The following is a 10,000-nucleotide window of genomic DNA, read 5'->3' as shown; positions in this document are numbered from 1 at the left end:
TGCTACTTTTTCAGAGTATAAGACGCACCCTTTTTACCCCCTAAAAGAGGGTTGAAAATTTGGGTGCGTCTTATACATTGAATGTTTCCAATCCACCCACCGGCCCCCCACCCTTTGCCTCCCAGCAATTTACCTCCTTGGAGCAAATGGGGAAAATGGAGCTTGCAGAGGCGGCAATAGGCTATAGCAATCCCTGCAGCCTGAAACAGCTGATTATTGGGAGGCCCATGCTGAAATTGAAAGTGAAACTTTGCTGCAAGGAGGCAAATTACTGGAGGCAGATTTTTTTAATGCTAATCAGGCTGTTTGCTGCAAGGAGGTAAGTCAATTACTATAAATGCCTATAGAATTAGACTTATTTTTTCAAGACTGCTTTATTAATGTTCTAGGCAACTTAACAAAAGCTTTTTAAAATAGATGCTTGATCTGAAGAGGCCCAGTGCTATTGTATCTTCTTTTAAATAGCAGATAATAACTATACTTCCAGAAAGCACATTAATTTTAACAGCTTCTGTAAAAGTATAGTCTGAAATGTAACAGTGTCCTTTTGTCTAATTAGACCCTAACTTTCTGATGTTTGGAGTAGATCTATTTAAATAATTGGGAGGAGTTAGTGTGACTACATTAAGAAAACTATCTGGCATTAATATACTGCCATAATGTACATTCCTCCAATTCTTTGCTATTTCTATGGGTCAGGCACACATGCACAGAAATACACCTCAAACAGTGTATATTGTGTATATGCTGTTTGCTGTTTGTTTCAAGGAGGCAAATTGCTGGGAGGTAGAGGCAGATTCCCCCTCCCTTGTTTTCCTCCCCAAAAGCTAGATGCGTCTTATACTTCGGAGTGTCTTATACAGTATACAGTGCCGGATTTTCTATAGGCTAACTAGGCTTCAGCCTAGGGCCTCAAGATCAAGAGGGGCCTATATTCAAATTGTTAGCAAAATTAAAATTACACTATTCTAAAAACAGTGAACACTAAAACACTGAACCGAAAATAAGGAGAAATTCTGCGCATATGACTAATAAACAAACATAAAAATGTATTGGTTAAGATCGTTCCAGCGCCACAGCAGTTGGGGAGCCCCCCCACGTTCCCGGCACCGGCGGTCGGGCGAGAGGTGTGGCCGCTCCCAGTAGCCGCCCCGTCGATGCAGAGCCCACCAGCGGCCAGGCAGGTGAGGGCGAGAGGGCCGAGCCGGGCAGCTGAGCGCAGCAGGGGAGGCGGCTGGCCTCGTTGCCTTTGCCGCAGAGCAGAGCCGCCCTCCGTCGGGAGGCCAGCTATATATATTGATATATATTGATATATATTGATATATATCACAGTAATGATGTATTTTATTGTCTCTCATGTAATTTACAAACTTAAAAATGGGAGGTGAAAGGGGCCTCATAAGTGGAATAGCCTAGGCCCTCTTTTCATCTAAATCCAGCCCTGCTTATACTCCCAAAAATATGGTACATACATCTGCATTGGCATTTTGAGTTCATTATGGAGCAGTTTTGCAAATTTTACAGATTTGCAATGTGTGTGTGTGTGTGTGTGTGTGTATGTGTGCTGAAGGTTGGATATTTAACAGCTCAAGAGCAACTGACTCCATTCAGTTTTCTCAAAATGCCAGGGGACATTTAAGAATTATTAAGGAACAGTTTTGAAACTGTTAAAAGTTCTGTGTTATAGACTGCAGATAGATGACAATCTTTTGAAGATAGCAAAGTCACATTTTGGACAGGGAGGATCGCTGGTTTGAAACAGGGGTCAAGGAGGCCATCTCTATCAAAATTGTCCTCTCTCAACAGAGGGGGAAGGATATGACATCATCTATCTCCAGTCTACAACACAGCTCCTTTCAACAGTTCCAAGAAGGCTCCATGCCCAATTGCATTACTCAGTTGACCCTGAGGACACAGACAAATCTCCAAGTGGCCTCAACGACTCTATGAAAACAATGAAAATGACCAACTGTCTGCAAGGAATATAAATCCTTCCATTCCCCACCATCCAGCCAGAGCTGAAGAAGCTTCTTGGATGAGAAGCGAGACATCTTCAAAACAAAATCAGAAAGTCCAGTTGCCTCTTGAAGAAGCAGTCTTGGGATACTGTTAGGAAATCTGTCCTTAATTCCAGTTCCTTGCCAGTTGCCAATTGAGCGGTTACTGTTATGTTGTTTATATTAGCTCCCCAGAGTTAAGATAATGAGATGGGTGGCTGTATAAAATTATAAATATATGCATATCTCTATCTCTATCATCTATCTCTCTCTGTGTGTGTCTGTGTCTATCTATCTGTCTCTGCCTATCTATCTCTATCTCTCTTTCAATCTCTTGTATCTATCTGTCTGTCTCTTTCATGTGTCTGTCTGTCTGTCTGTCTGTCTGTCTGTCTATCTATCTATCTATCTATCTATCTATCTATCTATCTACTCCATACACCAATCCATCTATCCATTATTCTATCTATCTATCTATCTATCTATCTATCTATCATCTATCTATCTATCTATCTATCTCTCTCTCTCTCTCTCTCTCTCTCTCTCTCTGTCTATCTCTCTTTCAATCTCTCTGTATCTATCTGTCTGTCTCTCTCAGTGTGTGTGTTTGTGTGTGTCTGTCTGTCTACCTCTGTCTATCTCTCTGTCTCTATCTCTCTTTCAATCTCTTTGTATCTATCTATCTGTCTCTCTGTGTCTGTCTGTCTGTCTATCTGTCTGTCTGTCTACCTACCTACCTACCTACCTACCTACCTACCTACCTACCTACCTAACTAACTAACTAACTAACTAACTAACTAACTAACTACCTAACTAACTACCTAACTACCTAACTACCTACTGTATCTATCTATCTATCTATCTATCTATCTATCTATCTATCTATCTATCTATCTATCTATCTATCTATCATCCATCCATCCATCCATCCATCCATCCATCTATCATCTATCTATGCGTGCTTTATTTTATTTGTTAAATTTATTTGCGGCCTATCTCTTTGTGGGCTATTCTAAGCAGCTTACAAGAGTTAAAAACAGAGCAATGAAAGAAGTATAAACATAACAGTAGCAAATAGCAAAACTATAAAATAAATGATGAAATACAGGAATACATGAATAACAGAAGGGTGAAGGGAAGCAGGGAATGCTGGGGCAGGTGAGGTAGCATCACAGGTACTCCTCAACTTACAACAGTTCGTTCAGTGTTCATTCAAAGTTACAGTGGCATTGAAAAAAAGGGACCCGTGACCTGTTTTTCACACTTATGAGCATTGCAGCATCCGCACAGCTATACAATCAAATTCAACTTATGACGGCTGCAGCATCCCGGCATCATGGGATCTCCTTTTGCGACTTTCCGATAAGCAAGTCAAGGGGGGAGCCTGATTCACTTAACAACTGCACTGCTTCACTTAACAACCATGGTGGCGCAGTGGTTAGAACACAGCACTGCAGGCTACTTCTGCCTTATTGCTGGCTGACAGCAGTTTGGCAGGTTTGAATCGCACCAGGTTCAAGGCTGACTCAGCCTTCCGTCCTTCCAAGGTGGGTAAAATGAGGACCCAGATTGTTGGGGGCAACAGGCTGATTCTGTAGAACCGCTTGGGGAGGGCTGCGAAAGCACTGTGAGCGGTTACACGTTGGTGAGCCACTTGCCAAGCGTGCAAATTACAAAGAAGTGTATTGCAGAGGTGGTGCAACAATCATAACTGGTTTGCAAGTAACATTTCTCACAACAGAAATGGTTGTGAAGGGAATGGCCATAAGCCGAGGATTATCTTTAGGTGCACACTGTGTTTCCCAAGTCCTTGGAAATGAAAGGAATAACAAGAGCCACTCATTCCATTCATTCTGTCTACTCATTCCATCATTCTGCAGCCATCTTTTCGTTTGGGTCTTTGGCCTGCCACACCTTCTATTATTCTACTATGCATTTTCTATGGTGGGAAAATGGGAGGTGGGGATTGTAAGGAGTTAGATGATATGCAGCCATAACAACATTCTTTCTAGAAAGCCAAGGTCATCCGTTGTCTCTGCACCTGACCGGAACTGGATGGGTGGAAGCTGCCAGCATGGCAGTGGGAGATTGGACCAGGGATGAGGCAAGATCTTGAACTTTCAACTAGGTGGGGAAAACCGAGAAGCCTTCAGACTCGGGTTTCCCAGATGTGCCAACATGGCTCTCTTAATAAATGGGAACTTGAGCAATGCTTTGCCTCGGACTCCAATTTAATTTTGGATGCTATTTGGAATGCTGGCAGTCTCATTTTCTATGAATGTCACTCAAGGATTGTGATGGTGTGGATATCTTTGGATTTTAATTCCAGCCCACTGTTCGTGAGTCATGCTCATGGATGCCAAGAAATGTAATGCAATCACAACAGAATCTCTACTCCTGCCCTAAAGAGCAGATGCTTCTTGGGTGGTTTGTTGGCAATCTTTAGCAAGAAGCAATGGATGGAAACTCATCAAAGAGAGAAGCAACTTGGAATTAAGGAGAAATTTCCTGACGGTGAGAACAATTAATCAGTGGAACAACTTCCCTCCAGAAGTTGTGAATGCTGGAAGTTATTAAGAAGAGATTGGGCAACTGTTTGTCTGAAATGGTATAGGGCAATGATGGCAAATGCTTTTTCTGCTCGGGTGCCAAAAGGGTGTGTGCAATACCACACATGTGTGTGCCAGGGGTGGGTTCCTGCCAGTTCTAACCTCTTCTTTAGAAGAGATTCCACAAATCTACCGGCCTTAGAACCAGTTCCAGCTCCCTCCCCCCGCCCGTCCGCACATCATCAAGATGAAGAGCGAGAGGAAGAATTCTGGGAATTGAAGTCCACAAGTCTTAAAGCTGTCAAGTTTGAACACCCCTGGTTTTTTTTCTAAAGGTTAGGGGTGCAAGGGCCTTGTAACTTGACAGCTTTAACACTTGCACACTTCAATGCCAGAGTTCCTGAGCCAACATGACTGGAGGAGGAATTCTAGGAGTTGAAGTCCACAAGTCTTAAAGCTGTCAACTTTGAACACCCCTGGGTTTTTTTCCCTAAAGGGTTAGGGGTGGAAAGGTCTTGTAACTTGACAGCTTTAAGGCTTGTGAGCTTCGAATGCCAGAGTTTCTGAGCCAACATTTTGGTTGCTAAGCAAGAGCGTTGTTAAGTGAGTTTCACCACATTTTACAAGTTGGCCACCCTCCCACCCAGTCACATGGCTGGCAAGCCACTCCCACCCAGTCACATGGCCAGCAAGCCACTCCCACAACGCAGACCACACATACAGAAGAGGTTCTAAAAAATTTTGAACCCACCACTGGTGTGTGCCCACATCCCTAATGCAATGCCCTCCTCTCCACCCATGCATGCACAACCCCCATGTGCTCCCCCCCCCACAAACACACATGCACACAGGCCTTACTGAAGCCTCTGAACTTCTGGTAGGCCCATTGGTCCATTTTTTGCCCTTCCAGGCTTTAAGGGAGGGGGAAAAACAGCCCAATGGACAAACCGGAAGTTTGTTTCTGAACTTCCAGTAGGCCCATTGGTCCAATTCTTTGCCCTTCCCAGGCTTTAGGGAGGGGGGAAAAACGGCCCAATGGGCAAACCGGAAGTTTGTTTCTGAACTTCCGGTAGGCCCATTGGTCCAATTTTTTGCCCTTCCCAGGCTTTAAGGGAGGGGGAAAAACGGCCCAATGGGCAAACCGAAGTTTGTTTCTGAACTTCCGGTAGGCCCATTGGTCCAATTTTTTGCCCTTCCCAGGCTTTAAGGGAGGGGGAAAAACGGCCCAATGGGCAAACCGGAAGTTTGTTTCTGAACTTCCGGTAGGCCCATTGGTCCAATTTTTGCCCTTCCCAGGCTTTAGGGGAGGGGGAAAAACAGCCCAATGGGCAAAACCGGAAGTTTGTTTCTGAACTTCCAGTAGGCCCATTGGTCCAATTCTTTGCCCTTCCCAGGCGTTAGGGGAGGGGGAAAACGGCCCAATGGGCAAACTGGAAGTTTGTTTCTGAACTTCCGGTAGGCCCATTGGTCCAATTTTGTGCCCTTCCCAGGCTTTAAGGGAGGGGGAAAAACGGCCCAATGGGCAACCGGAAGTTGTTTCTGAACTTCCGGTAGGCCCATTGGTCCAATTTTTTGCCCTTCCCAGGCTTTAAGGGAGGGGGAAAAACAGCCCAATGGACAAACCGGAAGTTTGTTTCTGAACTTCCAGTAGGCCTGTTGGGCCTGTTTTTCACCATCCACAGCTCCGGAGGCTTTCCTGAAGCCTGGGGAGGGTGAAAACAGTTTCCTTCCGGGAGGGAGCTGACACATGGGAACACCTCATTTGCCCTCAGATATGGCTCTATGTGCCACTTGTGGCACACGTGACATAGGTTTTGCCATCACGGGTATGGGGTTTCCTGCCTGAGCAGGGGTTGGACTAGAAGACCTCCAAGGTTCTTTAAACTCCTGTTATTCTCTTTCATTGTTGGTGATTCTGAAGTGCCCTAAGAGTTGTCTCAGGGGTTTAGAGAACTTTATTGTCTAAGCCACAATGGAAAATCCTTCAAAAGGCATCCTCTTTTTCAAATATATCACTATGTTATGCCGTCCCACCCAGACATTCAAACTTCATGTCTTCCCGTCACCCACAGGTGCAGGCTGGAGGGATCCATGAACAGCTGGTTGATGTGTTAAAATAACACAAAGAGAAGTATGTGTGTGTGTTTTTTTCCAGGGCCTGGATTAAAGCTGTCACAGATTCAGCAGATGGAAATTGTATAAATCTATGTGAATAAAGCCCAGAACGATGCTAGACGTTACAAATGCTATAACTAGTGCAGTATGGTCTGGCTGTCGGTAGCGCTACCATACACTTGGGCATTTTAAAAAAACCAACATCTGTGGTTTGGACAGCCCGACCACATCAGGGATCTCAAAAAGCAGAAAATTGTGGCGGGGGATGGGAGAAAGAGGAAAAAATGAAAATGTTTCTGTTCCTTCATTCCTTCCCATAAAAGTTATCCCTGCTAGAAATGACAGGGTGTTCTGACCGAGGCTTCCCAAGAGCATGAAGCAAACTCCTTGTCCCGACAAAAAAACCCTTTATTAATTAGCTGTGAATTCCTCTCATTCACATCCAGCAAAGTCTTTCAAGGGAGGATTTACAGTCACAGACCTTATCTGGCTTGGAGAGCTGACAGGCCACTATCTGCAAAACGTGGCAAGAGGTCTCGGAGAGTAAGGAACCAATTAAGTGAACTAATTGTCTCCTGCAAGCTCCACTCCCCTTTCACTCCTCTTTTATTTCCTCTGGGAGGGGTCATTCATTGTCCACTTGTGGTCTTACTCTCAAGTCGATCCCTGTTCTTTAGCTGTTCCCTTCAACTGGCAACACTGTCCATGCGCACACTGGGAACAGCTCCAACTGTTCATCTGCCTCACTGATGTCTGACTCTAAAGGCAGCTTATAACTGGCATAAGCCCTGGCCCCCTCTCTGCCTCCAATGCAGAGCCCTCATCAGAGTCTTCCTCAGTCTCCAGGACTGGCCCATGTTCCTCCCCAACCTCCTCACTGTCTGAATCTGCTGCCAGCTCTGCTGGCCACTGGCGGGCCACCAGATCCTGACGCCACCAATTGACACCACAAGCTTCCACATGGACATATCCATGCATTAATTGTGATTTGGAATTCATTCATGTTCATTCAAAATATCAAGGCAATCTGAAGACCTAACTGACACTCTAGGACAGGGGTGTCAAACTCAAGGCCTGGGGGTTGGATCTTTCTCGCAGGCCTGCCCTGGAAACAGCAAAAGACTGGCCTGAAGTGCCTCTGCCAGCAAAAACCGAGGTTCGGAGGGCCACACACGGCTCTGTCTGAACTCCATTTTCATTGGCAGTGGGTTACAGGAGGCCATCAAAGCTGAAAACAAAACCCCGGAGCCCGTTTTCATGGCAGAACACTTGGGCCGCCACAGGCGCCCTGACACAAGTGATGTCAAGCTGGCCACCCCCACCCTGACCACCCCCATCCCAGCCCCCTGAGGGCAAGCACAACCCTGACAAGGCCCTCAATGAAATTAAGTTTGACACCCCTGCTCTATTCTCCAACACTGAAGGTATAGGCAAGACTTCATCAAAGATCCTTCCCAGCATCTAGTAAATAGTAAGAACAACCGTATTGGAAAGGGGGACACAACCATTTGGAAACATTCTAGCAGTGTGTGGGTTGCAGGCGGTACACCCCAGTACAGGCGTACCAGAGCCTGGCCAGAGCACCAGGTACTGGTACAGTACGGTGCTCTGGAGGGCCCGCCCGCCCGCCCACACTCCTTATGTGTCCTTATAGCCTTCTTGCGCTTCTGCGCATGCACATGGTGTGTACAGCGCCTGTGCGATGTTCCGCCAAGCATCTGGAACGTTGCAGAGGCTTGTGGAGATGTCACTGGAAGGTAAGACACATGTGCATGCCGCGTACATTCATGTGGAGGACGCTGGGCCCCATTGCAACTGTACTGGTTTCAATGGGATCTGGAACCCACCACAGCATCTTAGCCATTCTGGCTGGTGGTAGATTGCCAAAGTGTTGGAGATGTGGGTACAAGCAGGGAACATACTATCACATGTGGCGGACTTGTCCCAGGTTGGAAAATATTAGCGTAAGATCAGGAAATGACTGGAAGAGAACTGAGCAAGGGATAGAGCTGAAACCGAAATTGTTTCTCCTGGGAATCTTCGATGAGAAAATGGAGAAAATATTACAATACATAATATTACACATATTAACTGCAAGTAGAAATCATACTAGCACAGAACTGGAAACAAACAGATGCTCCCCCAGACCCGATTATAAGAAGGAAAATCTATGAATGTGCAGAAATGGATAGTCTGTCTATGGAAATGAAGGAGAGGGAAGAAAACCGAGTACTATCAAATTTGGAATAGATGGTATTCCTGGATGAGAGTAAATGCCAAACTTAAGGGATAAAGTGTAAATTGTATAATGTTATAGAGAGTATTAAATAAGGATATAACTTAGGATATGATATAGAAATAGATTTTTGGGGTAAATAGGATTGTTACGGAAATATGGATACCGATATGGAAATGCTGTTACAAGTGTACATTTGTTGTTTGTCTTTTTAAATGTTTAAAAATTTAATAAATACTATTTTAAAGAAAGAAGGGGATACAACAATTTAAGCTCCACTCCAGTATTTAGGGGAAACTTAAGTTTCACACAGGGATGATATAATTGTGTGCACTTTCAATTCATAAGCTAACTTGGGTGGTTTGTGCTACTGTAGATATGAACCAATTCTCCAAAGCACCTGAGGGCCAAACAAGACACAACAGATGGCAAATTATCAAAGAGAGAGCCAACCCAGACGGATGGAAAAATGCCTCCTGATAATTGTTCTTACAATTAAGTGAGAATAATTCATCAGTGGAACGGCTGCTTTCAGAAGTTGTGGGTGATCTACCATGAGGGTTTGAAGAAGTGAGTGAACAGCCATTTGTCTGACATGATATAGCACCATGATGGCAAACCTCTGCGGGCACATGAGCCATCACCCACATGACGCATGCATGAGCACCTCCCGCCAGCCAGCTGATTTTCAGGTCTTTGCCGCACATGCTTGGGGGGTAGGCCACATGCGGAAGGCACATGTGCATGTGCAGGGGACAAGGGGTCATGTGGGCATGCGTGGGTGCAGTGGTACAGTTGTGTGTTGCAGGTGGTATACTCCAGTATGGGCATACCGGAGCCTGTCTGAAGCACTGGATACCGTTCCGGTACGGTGCTCTGGAGGGCCCACTCGCCCGCCCGAGCTCCTTACCTGTCTTTTAAGTCTTCTGCACTTCTGCGCATATGCACGCGCAGTATGTGCATACAGCGCCTGCGTGACACTCTGCTGAGCAGCTGGAGCATCACGGAGGCTCACGGAAGCATCCATGTGGACGACGCCGGGCCCGTTCCAACCGTACCAGTTGGAACGGAATCCGGAACCCACCACTGCAGTGGGAGCACAC

General features: G+C 45.6%; 1 protein-coding gene across 1 annotated transcript in view; it reads right to left on the bottom strand.

The window, feature by feature from the left end:
• The window catches only part of PCDH7 (protocadherin 7), a 638,376-nt gene that overhangs the window by 360,413 nt on the left and 267,963 nt on the right, over positions 1–10,000 (bottom strand). The gene's annotated exons all lie outside the window — the stretch shown is intronic.

The sequence above is a fragment of the Thamnophis elegans genome, chromosome 9 (assembly GCF_009769535.1).
Source record: "Thamnophis elegans isolate rThaEle1 chromosome 9, rThaEle1.pri, whole genome shotgun sequence".
Classification (NCBI taxonomy): Eukaryota; Metazoa; Chordata; class Lepidosauria; order Squamata; family Colubridae; genus Thamnophis; species Thamnophis elegans.
The sequence above is the reverse complement of the archived record's forward strand: the minus strand, read 5'-3'. Positions and strand labels throughout refer to the sequence as shown.